General features: G+C 42.4%; 1 non-coding gene across 1 annotated transcript; it reads left to right on the top strand.

Annotated features, from left to right (window-relative positions):
* The first annotated feature begins 6859 nt into the window (after positions 1–6859).
* TRNAE-UUC lies at positions 6860–6932 on the top strand. The gene has a single exon. It is a non-coding gene; the product is annotated as a tRNA-Glu (tRNA).
* The last annotated feature ends 7880 nt before the right edge of the window (positions 6933–14812 follow it).

The following is a 14812-nucleotide window of genomic DNA, read 5'->3' as shown; positions in this document are numbered from 1 at the left end:
CACACAGACTTTCTCTAGTTGCTGTAAGTGGGGTCTTCTCTCTAGTTGCTCTGTGCAGACTTCACATTGCTGTGGCTTCTCTTGTTGCAGAGCGCAGGCTCTGGGGCAAGGGCTCAGTGGTTGCAGCACACTGGCTTAGTTGCCCTGTGGCATGTGGAATCTTCTTAGACCAGGGATTGAACCTGTTTCCCCTGCACTGGCAGGCAGATTCTTAACCACTGGACCACCAGGGAAGTCCAAAAGTGTATCAGTTAAAGTAAAATATATCATGAGTTCATAACGATACTTCCAATTCAAATTCAGAACTACAGGGCATTTATGTAACATCTTCTATTAATATCTTACATCCACATCTCCTTTTTTCTATAAGAATCCCAGTTTTCAAGGCCACTGGGGATAATACAATTAAAATATCACACAATTACTTTTTCAGTTTATCTCATCATATAAACAAAACTGTCTCAGAATAACAATATTAATGCTACCACCGCAATATGATCTCTACAAATAATTTACACATTTTTCTAATTCTTGTACTTACAGCAAATCTCACTAGGGATCTGCTATCAAATGACTGTGTTTAAAAGTCATTGGAAATAATTTCTCTCTGCCACCAACTACACACACACACAATTAGGTTCATCTATTTCATTTTGCTTTCAGTTTGGGAATTTCTATTTTGTGGAGTTGTTAATGTTATTTTATGATTATGTGATATGGTTACATGATTCCAAAGTCAAATCTGTAAGCCAACATATATTCAAATAAATCTAGCTTCTATCCTTGCCCCTTTCATCCTGTTTCCTCTTCACCTTAGAGGCAACCATTTCAAAAAAAATCTTAGGGCTCATCCTTCCATTTTTTAATGTTTTAACCTGAGAATATTCATCTGGATGAGCTTCCCAGGTGGCACTAGTGATAAAGAATCCGCCTGCCAATGAGGTGACATAACAGATGTAGGTTCAATCCCTGCATGGAGAAGATCCCTGGAGGAGGAAATGGCAACCCACTCCAGTATTCTTGCCTAGAAAACCCCATGGACAGAAGAGCTTGGCCATGGGGTTGCAAAGAGTCAGACACGACTGAGTACACACATGCACACATTCATACACATATATATTTTTTTTGGTTACACTGGGCAGCCTGTGGGATCTTAGTTCCCCAACCCTGAATCAACCCAGAACCTTGGCAGTGAGTGTTGAGTCCTGACCACTGGATAGCCAGGGGATTCCCTATATATATATGTATCTTTACATCCCTCCTTTCTTGCAAAAAAGATACTGTGATATGAGCATTTTCTACACCTTGCTTTTTTTTTCCACTTAAAAATAGATCCTGGAAATCACTTTATAGTATCTTCTCATTTGTTTAACAGCTGTGTGACTCCTTTGTGTGGATGCACCATTGTTTGTTCAACCAATCCTCTATCGAGGAACATCTGGGCTGTTGCCAGTCTTTGCTTTTACAAGTTGTTCTGCATCAAATAGCTCTGTGTATATGCATTTTCATATTTTTGCCAGTGTATCTATGGGTTAGATTCTTAGGTTTGGTATTGTCAGGTCAAAAGGTAAACACACACATATTTTTGTTAAATATTGCCACATTTCTTTCCATAGACCGGGTATAATTTTAGATCCCTGCCAGCAAGGTCAATAGCATGTACATTCTGTTTAGTGGCTGTAATTTATCCTTGCCTGCTTTCTCTGTTGTTGAAAAACCAGTCTCAAGTGTTGATAGTGAAAGACAGGAGAGAAGGAGTGATTCGGCGTACAGACTCTGGAGTTGAACCACCTGCATTCCAAACCTTGGCTCTGCTACTTAGTAGCTGTGTGTTCTTGAGCAAATTACTCAACCTCTCTGTGCCTGAATTTTCTTATCTGTGAAATGGGGATGTGAGGAAAACTTCTTGAAAGGGTTGTTCTGGTTGATTGCATTAATGCTTTAAGCAAACAAGTGAAACCCTTTTTGTTCTGTCTGGCCAAATAGATGTTAGTTACAGCTAATATTAGTTTAATACTCCTTGTAAGAACTCTCTGAGGTGGGTATCATCAGCTCCCATGTAGAGCTGAGAACTCAAGCACAGAAATGAAATCATTTACCCTGGGTCACACAGCTAGACGGGGGAACTGAGGCTCAGGCCTGTCTGCCCCCACAATCCATGCTATTGGGCGATGTCACACTGCTGGCTTCCTGTAAAGGGCTGGTCTGGGAGGAGCTGGGGTACAGGAAGCCGGGGATAGTCCAGGCTCCAACCCACTTCCAGTGACTGTCTTGGGTACCACCACACCAGTCTTCCAGGCCTGCCATGCTCCCTGCCCCTCACTCTGGGGCTCAGTTGGCCACATTTCCGCCATCCCTTGCAGATCCAGTGGGCTGTTGTGAGCAGGCACCCGATGAAGAATGATGACTGAACTTGGTTTTCCTGGCCCCCACTCCCCTCTGTCTCCTAGCGAGAAGCCATTTTAACCCTTAGTGAGGGGAGAACTTCCTCCCCTTAGGCCTTTGCCCACTTGAGAGTTAGCCGAACTCTCTAGATTTCAGGCTTCCCTGGTGGCTCAGATGCTAAAATGTCTGCCTGCAATGTGGGAGACTCGGGTTTGATCCCTGGGTGAGAAAGATCCCCTGGAGAAGGAAATGGCAACCCACTCCAGTACTCTTGCCTGGAAAATTCCATGGACACAGGAGCCTGGTAGGCTACAGTTCATGGGGTCGCAGAGAGTCAGACACAACTGAGTGACTTCACTTTCACTTGTCTTTTCTCTAGATTTCATCTCTCCTCTCGGGTACTCCTACCACACAGCTACCCCATCTCTCCTGACCTTCTTGCCTGGCTTGATCCCAAGGTGACCTGGAGTCTTGCATTCTCAGTAAATACTTTGGCTTTGAGTCCACATGCAAGAGTAAGTGTGGGGGGTGGTGAAATTTTTTCTGTGTGTAATTGACAAACAATGCTCTGGGTGATAGGCAAGTTGTGGCTCCCCACAGGGGTGACGATTTGCTCCTTGCTGCATGGTTTTCAGGCTGGGCAGCCCAACTCTGCTTGGTGGGTGCACCAAGCAAGCCTTTCCCCAGGTGTGGGTAACTGAGACAAGCCAGGAATTTAATGCATAACTCACTCTTTATTATTAAAAAAAATTTTGTGGAGAACTTACACAAATCATGAATATACCCACAAATCTCTGTAATCTTTCATCTCCTACCAGAAGCAGGTCCAGATTTGGAAGGCCTGAAGCTTACCAAATTTGTGTGACTCTCTTTAAGAAAAGCAACCTAAATCACAAATTCAAAATTCGGTACAAAAGTCAATGTTTATTTAGAAAGGGAAAATAAATCACATAAATCACAAATTTGGAAGGCTTACAAATACCACAGACATCATAAAGTCCAGAAAAGTAGCACAATATTTTTATTAAGCAACTGTCTGATATATTCTTTTTTTTTTTTCAGTGGGTTTTGTCATACATTGACATGAATCAGCAATAGATTTACACGTATTCCCCATCCCGATCCCCCCTCCCCCCTCCCTCTCCACCCGATTCCTCTGGGTCTTCCCAGTGCACCAGGTTCGAGCACTTGTCTCATGCATCCCACCTGGGCTGGTGACCTGTTTCACCATAGATAATAATACAAGCAACTCTTGAAGCTCAATTCCAGAAAAATAAATGACCCAATCAAAAGATGGGCCAAAGAACTAAACAGACATTTCTCCAAAGAAGACATACAGATGGCTAACAAACACATGAAAAGATGCTCAACATCACTCATTATCAGAGAAATGCAAATCAAAACCACAATGAGGTACCATTACACGCCAGTCAGGATGGCTGCTATCCAAAAGTCTACAAGCAATAAATGCTGGAGAGGGTGTGGAGAAAAGGGAACCCTCTTACACTGTTGGTGGGAATGCAAACTAGTACAGCCACTATGGAGAACAGTGTGGAGATTTCTTAAAAAACTGATATATTCTTTAATCACTTGTGCATATGACAATTTTATAGTATTCTCTGTGGAGAGACTTGGAAGATCATTTTTCTTTCCTCTATCATTATTGGTTGGAATTTGTTTCATATCATTGTTAGTTTAAAAAACCTTTTTTTTTTTCCCTCCCGGCTTCACAACTCTTTGTTGGTAGTTCATCTAATTACAAATTGTTTCTATTGTCAAATTTAGGAAAATCTCTCTTGCTCTCTTTAAATCTATATGTAAGATTTGAAAGAATTTTCCAAAGACTAAGCTTCTGACTCGGTGCACTATAGCCCTGATTGTTTTCCACTACTGCCCACTTTTGGTACCAGCTGCTATAGGATGTGTGCCCAGACAACATGACTTCCGTACCATTATGTCATGGCTCCAGGTGAGTCAGCCTAGTGGATGGTACAAACATTCCACAAGTCATTCCTACAGTGAGATGCTTAGGGATAACATAACTAGTCACGGAAGTAACTGCAAACCCCATAAATATGTCTTACTAAACTCAAAATTGATCTATCCTAAGTCAACTTCCTCTAGCTCACTCCCCAAAATGTGTGAGGCCATTCTGATGCCACCTGCCACAAGGGGAAATGGAGGTGAGAGGAGCAGTAGGCTTAACCAGCTGTCACGAAAAATCTTTTGCAAATTTTACAAAACATATGGCCTTGTGAATGCATTGTAATGACCCTGTGCACACCCACCCCTTCCCCATCCTGTCGGTCTCTGGGTCCCTAGAACCTCATACAAGCATGTCAAGTTGTTTTTGTTGTTGTTGTTTTAATTCTTTGGCTGCACCACATGATATGTGGGACCTTAGTTACCTGAACCAGGGATCGAACCCATGCATGCTGCAATGGGCGTGTAGCCTCTTAACCAGCGGACCTCCAGGGAAATCTTTTTGAATGAATGCTTTCAACTTCTGACATAAGATGTTTAATGGACCAAGATTTAAAGAAATTAAAAGCTTTCTTCTATCAATGATTTTCTTTTTTTTTTCTTTTTGTTTTTCATTTATTTTTATTAGTGGCTAATTACTTTACAATATTGTAGTGGTTTTTGTCATACATTGACATGAATCAGCCATGGAGTTACATGTATTCCCCATCCCGATACCCCCTCCCACTTCCCTCTCCACCCGATTCCTCTGGGTCTTCCCAGTGCACCAGCCCCGAGCACTTGTCTCATGCATCTAACCTGGACTGGTGATCTGTTTCACCATAGATAATACACCTGTTTCAATGCTGTTCTCTCGAAACATCCCACCCTCACCTTCTCCCACAGAGTCCAAAAGTCTGTTCTGTACATCTGTGTCTCTTTTTCTGTTTTGCATATAGGGTTATCATTACCATCTTTCTAAATTCCATATGTATGTGTTAGTATACTGTAATGGTCTTTATCTTTCTGGCTTACTTCACTCTGTATAATGGGCTCCAGTTTCATCCATCTCATTAGAACTCATTCAAATGAATTCTTTTTAATGGCTGAGTAATATTCCATGGTGTATATGTACCACAGCTTCCTTATCCATTCATCTGCTGATGGGCATCTAGGTTGCTTCCATGTCCTGGCTATTATAAACAGTGCTGAGATGAACATTGGGGTGCATGTGTCTCTTTCAGATCTGGTTTCCTCAGTGTGTATGCCCAGAAGTGGTATTGCTAGGTCATATAGCAGTTCTATTTCCAGTTTTTTAAGAAATCTCCACACTGTTCTCCATAGCAGCTGTACTAGTTTGCATTCCCACCAACAGTGTAAGAGGGTTCCCTTTTCTCCACACCCTCTCCAGCATTTATTGCCTGTAGACTTTTGGATAGCAGCCATCCTGACTGGCGTGTAATGGTACCTCATTGTGGTTTTGATTTGCATTTCTCTGATAATGAGTGATGTTGAGCATCTTTTCATGTGTTTGTTAGCCATCTGTATGTCTTCTTTGGAGAAATGTCTGTTTAGTTCTTTGGCCCATCTTTTGATTGGGTCATTTATTTTTCTGGAATTGCGCTGCAGGAGTTGCTTGTATATTTTTGAGATTAATCCTTTGTTGCTTCATTTGCTATTATTTTCTCCCAATCTGAGGGCTGTCTTTTCACCTTGCTTATAGTTTCCTTCATTGTGCAAAAGCTTTTAAGTTTCATTAGGTCCCATTTGTTTATTTTTGCTTTTATTTCCAATATTCTGGGAGGTGGGTCATAGAGGATCCTGCTGTGATTTATGTCGGAGAGTGTTTTGCCTATGTTCTCCTCTAGGAGTTTTAGAGTTTCTGGTCTTACATTTAGATCTTTAATCCATTTTGAGTTTATTTTTGTGTATGGTATTAGAAAGTGTTCTAGTTTCATTCTTTTACAATTGATTTTCTATTAATACTTTGAAGACCTTGGACATCTTATTAGGGATAAATGTTAGCCTCATGCTTCAGGGTGGAGACTAGGGTTCAGTAATTGAGCACACAGGGTGTACAATTCAAAGAGGCACTAGATGCCTCACTCTCATCCTGCTAGTCCCAGTCTGGTCACAGGCCTCACCTCTTCTCGATGGGTGGGGAAAGGGCTGTATCCTCCTCTCCAACATGGTGGAAAAGGCGTGAGAGTGCAGAAGGGAGAAGTGAGAAGAAGGTAAGAAGGTTGCTATATGAAAGGGTAGTATTGGGATGGCCTCTGCATTTTACATTCCTGGCTGCAAAGAAGTTGCGATCACCAAGGAGTCAATGCCAAGGTTCCTTCCATAATCTCTGATGATCATGTCACTAGAGGAGGGAAACTTTATATATGGATTCTCATCTCCTAGTCTTGTCTTTTCTGGGTTCCTGGAATTTCTCTTAAATTTTCGAATATGCTAGAACCAACCCAAAATGCATTTAACTTTTCTTTCCTTGTTAAACAATACAGGGAATTCCCTGGCAGTCTAGTGGTTAGGACTTGGCACTTTCACTGCCATGACCCTGGGTTCAATTCCTGGCTGGGGAACTAAGATCCCACAAGCCTCCTGGCATGGCAAAATAAAAAATTAATAAAAAAAATACACGCTCATTGGATAAAATGTGTTAATAAAGTGTGAAGATATTTCAGAATGTTTTGGACACATAGCCACCTGCACACATATGCATGGGATCCAATTGATTTGTATACCACTTGTTTGATTAACTATATTTTGACCATCTCCACATATCATGAGATTAAATGTGATTTTTAGCAGCAATGTACTATTCTTATGTATGGAGGTACCACAATCTAATCTTCTGTTGTTGAAAGTATAGGCTCTTTTCACATTTTAATTTGTTTATCTAATAGGTTCCTTAGACTAGATTCCTAGAAGTCACCTTTGACTGTGTCAAAGGTCATGAGCATTTTTAGGGCTCATAAATAAGTAGGTACTCTTATCATTCCCATTATATGGATGAGGAAAATAGGAACAGAGACATTTAACAACTTGCCCCAGGTCACACAGCAAGTAAAAGGCAGAGCCAGGATTCAAATTGAAGTAGTTTGACACCAAAGCAACCACTGCATTGTGGAAAGGTATCAACTCTGTATTATAGTGGCTACAGATATTTTTACCCTCTGTCATTTGTGTCTTAAATTTGGCTGGTGATATTTTTATGTGGAGATTTTAAATACATATCTGTAGTCAAATTTATTAATGCTTTTGCTTTATGCTTCATATTTTCATATTTATAAAATCTATAATATCTCCATCCTATGAGCTGGTAAATATTTACCCATTTTGATGGATTGTTTGATAGCTTTCTTTTAAAACTTGACTCTTTAATTGATTGGAATATTCTTGAATGGAAGAGGTGAGGCAAAAAGTTTTCATTTGTTAGTAGTTATTTGACATTCTGCCACCATTATCAAGTCCTGAGTGTAGAATAGAGATGGTAATGATCTCTACTCCATAGGATCATTGTTAGATAAAGTGAAAAAAAAATTTAAACATGCACATACACAAAGTTAAAAAATTAAACAAACACCCAATAGGAATTAATTCTCTTTCTCCAAATTAGTCTGCCCTACTCTGAAAAGGTTTCTATGGCAATCATATATTTACACGCCTCTCTTCTGTACTTCTGTACTTGCTTCCTTGTCTAGAGAAAAGAAGGGTCCTTATCTAGTTTTGCAGTCTTGAGAATTTTATGATTTCTCCTTGAAAAATTTTATGAACAGTTTGAAACAATTTGAATAAAGTTGACTTCTTTGAAAGAGTTATGTGCTTCATAAAGAGCAGGTACTTTTGCTACTTTGTCTGGGGGATGATATTTAAAACATTGATTCATTCATGATGATGGATTCACCTATTGAATTAAGGAAATCAGTGTGTTCCAAATTGTTATCCTAATTATTTTGATGGGAAAAAGATTGACTTTGTATTTATCTGTTTCTTCCATTTTGTGAGTATTATACTGTAGAGTGAGCACAATTCCAATGGGTATGTCACTTGAATAATCACAAACATGATGGTCTAAATAATGGTGGCATCCTCAATACTTCCCTCTCCTTCAACACATCACTAAGTTCTGTTGGTTCCACCTCCATAGTATAACCTCTATCCACCTATTTCTCTCCCAACTCACTGTTCCTACCCTGGTCAAGTCACTATCATTGCTTTTGGACCACAGCCCCTGCTGGCCCCTGCTTCCATCCCTACCCCCAATCAATCCATTCTGTATGCAACAGCCCAGGGTGAGCCTCTTCATATTCAAGCCATATCTTGTCATCCCTCTATTAAAAACCTAGCATTAGTCTTACATGTCACTGTTTAATCTTAAGAGTGTGGTCCTTGGACTACCTGCAGAAGAATCACTTGAGATATATATATTTTTTAATATGAATATCTGGGCCTTGCCCAAGACTTACTAACTGAATCTCTGTGGGTGGAGCCCAGGGGATCATATTTTAAATAAGCATCCTGAGTTAGTCAGTTCCCAAAGAGATCCAAGTCCTTGCCAAGAACCCCTAGATGCCAGTCACCTTGACTTTTCCCTGTCATCTCCCTGCTGGATCTAAGAAAGGGTCTGGCACAGAAGAGATGCTTAGGCTCTCTGGGTGGCATGCCAGACTGGAGGGTACAGATGTGTGCATATTTGAACTAAAGCTTGAGGCAGGGTTCAAGACAGGGATGTTTGATTTGCTTTAATATTTGAGATCTTTCCAACTCTGCCTTTCCTTCTACCTACCATTACTCCTGCCACCCCTTCCTCCCTCCCACACAGCTCTAGGTCTGCCTGGCCTGACTGATTCTGGAATCCTTGATTCCCATAAGTCTTATGTACGGGTTTTCCAATACTGTATAACATACGACCACAAACTGAACAGCTTAAACTGACACATGTTAATTATCTCCTGGTTTCTGTGGATCAGGAGTCTGAGCACAGCTTAGTTGGAGCCTCTGATCAGAGTCTCACAGGCTGAAATCAAGGTCAAGGCTGAGAACTCTTAGTGGCTTGACTGGGAAAGAATCAGCTCCCAAGCATCAGGAGGTGGGCAGAATTAATTTCCTCATGGCTGTTGAGCTGAGAGCCTGAGATTTTTGCTGACCATAAGCCAGAGGCCACCTGAAATTCTTGCTATGTGGTTTCTTCAACATGGCTGCTTCCTTTATCAGAGCTTCCCTAGTGGCTCAGATGGTGAAGAATCAGCCTGAAGTACAGGAGACCCAGGTTTGATCCCTGGGTTGGAAAGATCCCCTGCAGAAAGAAATGGCAACCCATTCCAATATTCTTGCCTGGAGAATCCCATGGACAGAGGAGCCTGGTGGGTTATAGTCTATGGGGTCGCAGAGTCAGACACAGCTGAGTGACTAAGACTTTCACTTTCTTTTATCAAGGAGAATCCTCCTTCCAGTCTGGTGAGTTGGAGTCTTACATAACAAGATAACTGTGGGAGTGACATCTGATTACCTTTGCCATATTCTGTAGGTTGGAAGCAAGTCATACATACTACCCATGCTCAGAGCGAGCAGAGTCGGCAAAGACATGGACACCAGGAATTGGAAGAAGCATTGGAGGTTACCTTAGAGTTTGTCTGCCGCACCCTTGTCACTGCATTGCCATTGGCCCAGGGACTCCTTCAGAGAAGGCTGTCTCTTCTGGCCCCACATCAGCATCAGTGAGATCTTCAGCCATCCTTTCCTGAGCCATTGCCTCTTCACATCCTAAGACTTCTCCCGGGATGTGTGGTCATGGTGGGTCCAGTACCTTAGGCCCATCTCGGTCTAGCTCCTCTGGGTTGGTGACTGCGTTGTGCTACCAGCTTTGCCTCCTTGAGGCACATTAACCCGGGTGACGTCAGTAGCCTCCCACACAGGGTGATTGGGAGGTGTATGTGGGGAGCCCAGGTTCACGTATATACATATGTATATCTGTGCCTGCTACTAGTTAAAGCAGTCCTGGGCTCAGGGGCTACTGAGATCTTGTACTTGGGTGTGGTCCAACTGGAAGAGTTCTAAGAAGCTGAGGATTGAGGGGAAGCCTTGATTTCAACTCATGGAGGAACACGGAGCTAATAAAAAGCCAGAGAAGGTAGTCTGGAAGGCTGCCAAACTGGGGCCCCAAGGCCAGCAGAGATGGGGTGCAGAGCCTGATGTGGAGTACTGAGTGGGAAGCGATGGGTGATATCATAATACACAAAGGACCTGCAGGATGATGGCCCTGTTGCTCAGATATGATGAGCGAATCTTTTAAACATTTAATCTTGCATTTTCACGTCAAGTATCTTGACTAAATGAATCGCCTTTAGACACACAGTGTATGTAGGAATCTGATGTTCTGCACAATCTAAGCTTGGGTTCACGTCAGATTGTGTTCTTGACAAGAAATGTGGAGTAAAATAGCACTAAAAGCAAATAATCTTGTTTTCTGGAACAAGTGCCTCTTTGAAGGGCCATCCGGCTATTATCCTGTTCAGGCAAAGATTGTTCAACTTGTTCTCTCTTGATAGATCATCTTGCAGAGTCACTGGGTTAAACATTGAGCTTTGCACAGTCTGGGTTTTGAAACCTCTTCTACTTTCTCCTTAGTGGGCCTCCAGATGGGCTGGCAATTGGCCAGATCAGCTACAGAGGGCAGATAGTCTAAAATGCCTGTATGCACTTGAATGTTTCAAAGGTCTTTAAAAGAATCAGTTAACAGTGTGTTAAGCAAAAACAAGCACTTGGGCGCGTCACCAGTGTCTTGTTCTGCAAGCTCTATTAACTGAACCATGCAGGCCCAGGCTGGGAAACCTGGTTGTGAAATCATGAAGATGCCAAAGAGGTTTCGGCTGCTCATTGGCAGTGATGGGGAGGCTTCCACAACACAATTAGCATCATTTTTAAAGAATAACCCCTTGGTCTGCAACCTGGAGGGGCCCTGGTCTTCTCACATGATGCTGTTTGAGCTTCCACTGACCAGTTCAGATGCCTTCCTGAGTGAGAATGACATTTCACCTCAAAAAGTGCTGCCAATCACCAGGCCAGGGAGGGAATATTCTCCATGTTTGAGTGGAAAGGGATTTCCTGCTGGAATAGAGAAGAAATAGATGCCAGGCAGGCAGAGGGTCCTCCTCCCTCTCTCAAGCCCTATCTCAGTGGAGAGTGGTCTCCTGCATTCAGGTCCTCAACTCAGAATCTGAGAGTCATCCTCGACACCTGCATCTCCCTAGTTTCCTGTGGTCAATCTACCACTCAGCTCTGGAGAGTCTGTCCTCTAAAAAACTTTCCCCTCGTCCACCCTCCTTCCTCCTCTCTGCCCAGCCATCATTGTCTCCTCTCCTCAGGACAAGAGTCCTGGTTTCCCAGTTGGCTCCATTAATCACTTTTAATCTGTTCTCCATTTAGTGGCTCCAGGGGCCTCTTAATGCAGATCTGATTGGTCTCTTTCCTTAAAACCTTGCAGTGTCTTTCTATGATCCTTGGGCTACATCTTCAAATCCTCAACACCACCGCCATGGTCCCTTTTGCCTCTGACAGCCTCACAGTGGGCCATCTCCCCCTTTACTGTCTGCTGTCCAGTCCCACAGGCTGCCCTGGGATTCGTCATAAGATGTGTCTTCCTTTCTGCTTCTGGGCCTGCCTTCTCACGTGACCCTTTTGCCTGAATACCCCTTCTGCTCTTTTTTTATCTAGTTATGGCTCATTGAGCCTTAGAAGTGTTACTTAAGTGTCACTTTGTCCAAGAAGCCTGTGTGATTCTCCTCCGAGATGAGGTTAGTCTTGGCTGCTGTTGGGTCTCCTGGCAGCGAGTGCTGCTGCTTCATAGCACTGATCACCAGGGTAGCTATGTCATTAATTGGACTATTAATTGTGTAATGACAGTGTCCCTCTATAGAGTGTTGGCTGGGAAGACAGAAAACACATTGTCTTGCTTGCTTGGTCAGCCTGGCACCAAGAAGAGGACCAGTCACTGGCTGTGCTCTTAGGCAAATTACTTAACCTTTCTGAGGTTCTCCACTTGCAAAATCGACTGTTCTCAGGATTCAGTGAAAACATAGTTCACATAATTAGCCCATGATGGACATTCAACAAATATCAGTCTTTTCACTGAACAGAGTCAGAATCCTGGGAATTGGTCACTGGAAATTCTATCAACCTGGTCAAACATTTCAAAATTCATCCTGCTAACAAAATGCAGTGTTCTTTGGACGGGCCAGTGTCACTTGGAGTGCCAGGTCAGGAATGTCTCCATCTAGCCCTGCCACCCCCCAGAGCACAACTGAGCCATGCATGCATGCATCCATCCATTTCCTGAACAAATATTTGTGGAGTGTCTCCTATGAGTGAGGTATTGGTACTATTAGAGCAACCAATATTGTCCGTGACTTCTTACAGCTTATAGTTAGCTCCCCTCAATCATTTTGCTTTCTTTTTCTATTTTGTAAGAAGTTGGCTGTGATGCCTTTTCTTTTTGTGTTTTGGGGTTTTTATGGCCACACCATGCAGCATGCAGTATCTTAGTTCCTTGATCAAGGATCAAACCCATGTCCTGTGCATTAGAAGCACAGAGTCTTAACCACTGGACCAGTAACAGAGTCTCAACTGTTGGATATTCTTTTCATGTCACCAAATAAATGGCTTGACTCTTCTGGATCTGTCCTGAGACAGCCCTAGCTGTTGCTTGTGACATGGTGTGGGGGACACTTTAGCCCTCCTGTTTCAGTCAAAGCCATTTTCTTCCCCAGATAAACTTGCACTGGGATTTTAAAACTCTATCCACAGTTCTTCTTTATTTCCTATCTTCATCTTGTGCCCCGTACCCTGGTCCTCTTCTGAAGCACACCCAAGATTGCCTTCTTTCTTATGATGTGTTGGCAGATAGGATGTGTGTCTTCATCCTTAGAACAGCAGCTATTTGTGGAATGTTAGGAAGATAAAAGAAAAGATGGGAAAGGCAAAGGAGAAAAGGAAAGATATACTGATTTGAATGCAGAGTTCCAAAGAATAGCAATGAGAGATAAGAAAGACTTCCTCAGTGATCAATGCAAAGAAATAGAGGAAAACAATAGAATGGGAAGGACCAGAGATCTCTTCAAGAAAATTGGAGATACCAAGGGAACATTTCATGCAAAGATCGGCACAATAAAGGACAGAAATGCTATGGACCTAACAGAAGCAGAAGATACTAAGAAGAGGTGGCAAGAACACAAAGAAGAACTATACAGAAAAGATCTTCATGACCAAGATAATCACGATGGTGTGATGACTCACCTAGAGCCAGCAATCCTGGAATGCAAAGTCAAGTGGGCCTTCGGAAGCATCACTATGAACAAAGCTAGTGGAGGTGACGGAATTCCAGTTGAGCTATTTCAAATCCCAAAAAATGATGCTGTGAAAGTGCTGCGCTCAATAAGCCAGCGAATTTGGAAAACTCAGCAGTGGCCACAGGACTGGAAAAAGTCAGTTTTCATTCCAATCCCAGAGAAAGGCAATGCCAAAGAATGCTCGAACTACTGCACAATTGCATTCAACACACTCTAGCAAAGTAATGCTCAAAATTCTCCAAGCCAGGCTTCAACCGTACATAAACCGTAAACTTCCAGATGTTCAATCTGGATTTAGAAAAGGCAGAGGAACCAGAGATCAAATTGCCAACATCTGTTGGATCATCGAAAAAGCAAGAGAGTTCCAGAAAAATACCTACATCTGCTTTATTGACTATGCCAAAGCCTTTGACTGTGTGGATCACAACAAACTGTGGAAAATGCTTAAGGAGATGGGAATATCAGACCACCTGACCTACCTCCTGAGAAATCTGTATGCAGGCTGAAAAGCGACAGTTAGAACTGGACATGAAACAACAGACTGATTCCAAATTGGGAAAGGAGTACGTCAAGGCTATATATTGTCACCCTATTTATTTAACTTATATGCAGAGTACATCATGAGAAACGCTGGGCTGGAGGAAGCACAAGCTGGAGTCAAGATTGCCAGGAGAAATATCAATAACTTCAGATATGCAGATGACACCACCCTTATGGCAGAAAGCAAAGAAGAACTAAAGAGCCTCTTGATGAAAGTAAAAGAAGAGAATGAAAAAGTTGGCTTAAAATTCAACATTCAGAAAACTAAGATCATGGCACCTGGCCCCATCACTTCATGGCAGGTAGGTGGGGAAACAATGGAAACAGTGAGAGAATTTATTTCTTTGGGCTCCAAAATCAGTGCAGGTGGTGACTGCAGCCATGAAATTAAAAGACGCTTACTCCTTGGAAGAAAAGTTATGATCAACGTAGACAGCATATTAAAAAGCAGAGACATTACTTTGCCAACAAAGGTCTGTCTAGTCCAGGCTGTGGTTTTTCCAGTAGTCATGTATGGATGTGAGAGTTGGACCATACAGGAAGCAGAGCGCCAAAGAATTGATGCTTTTGTATTG

The sequence above is a fragment of the Cervus elaphus genome, chromosome X, assembly GCF_910594005.1.
Source record: "Cervus elaphus chromosome X, mCerEla1.1, whole genome shotgun sequence".
NCBI classification, from domain to species: Eukaryota; Metazoa; Chordata; class Mammalia; order Artiodactyla; family Cervidae; genus Cervus; species Cervus elaphus.
This window is presented reverse-complemented; position numbering and strand designations above follow the sequence as displayed.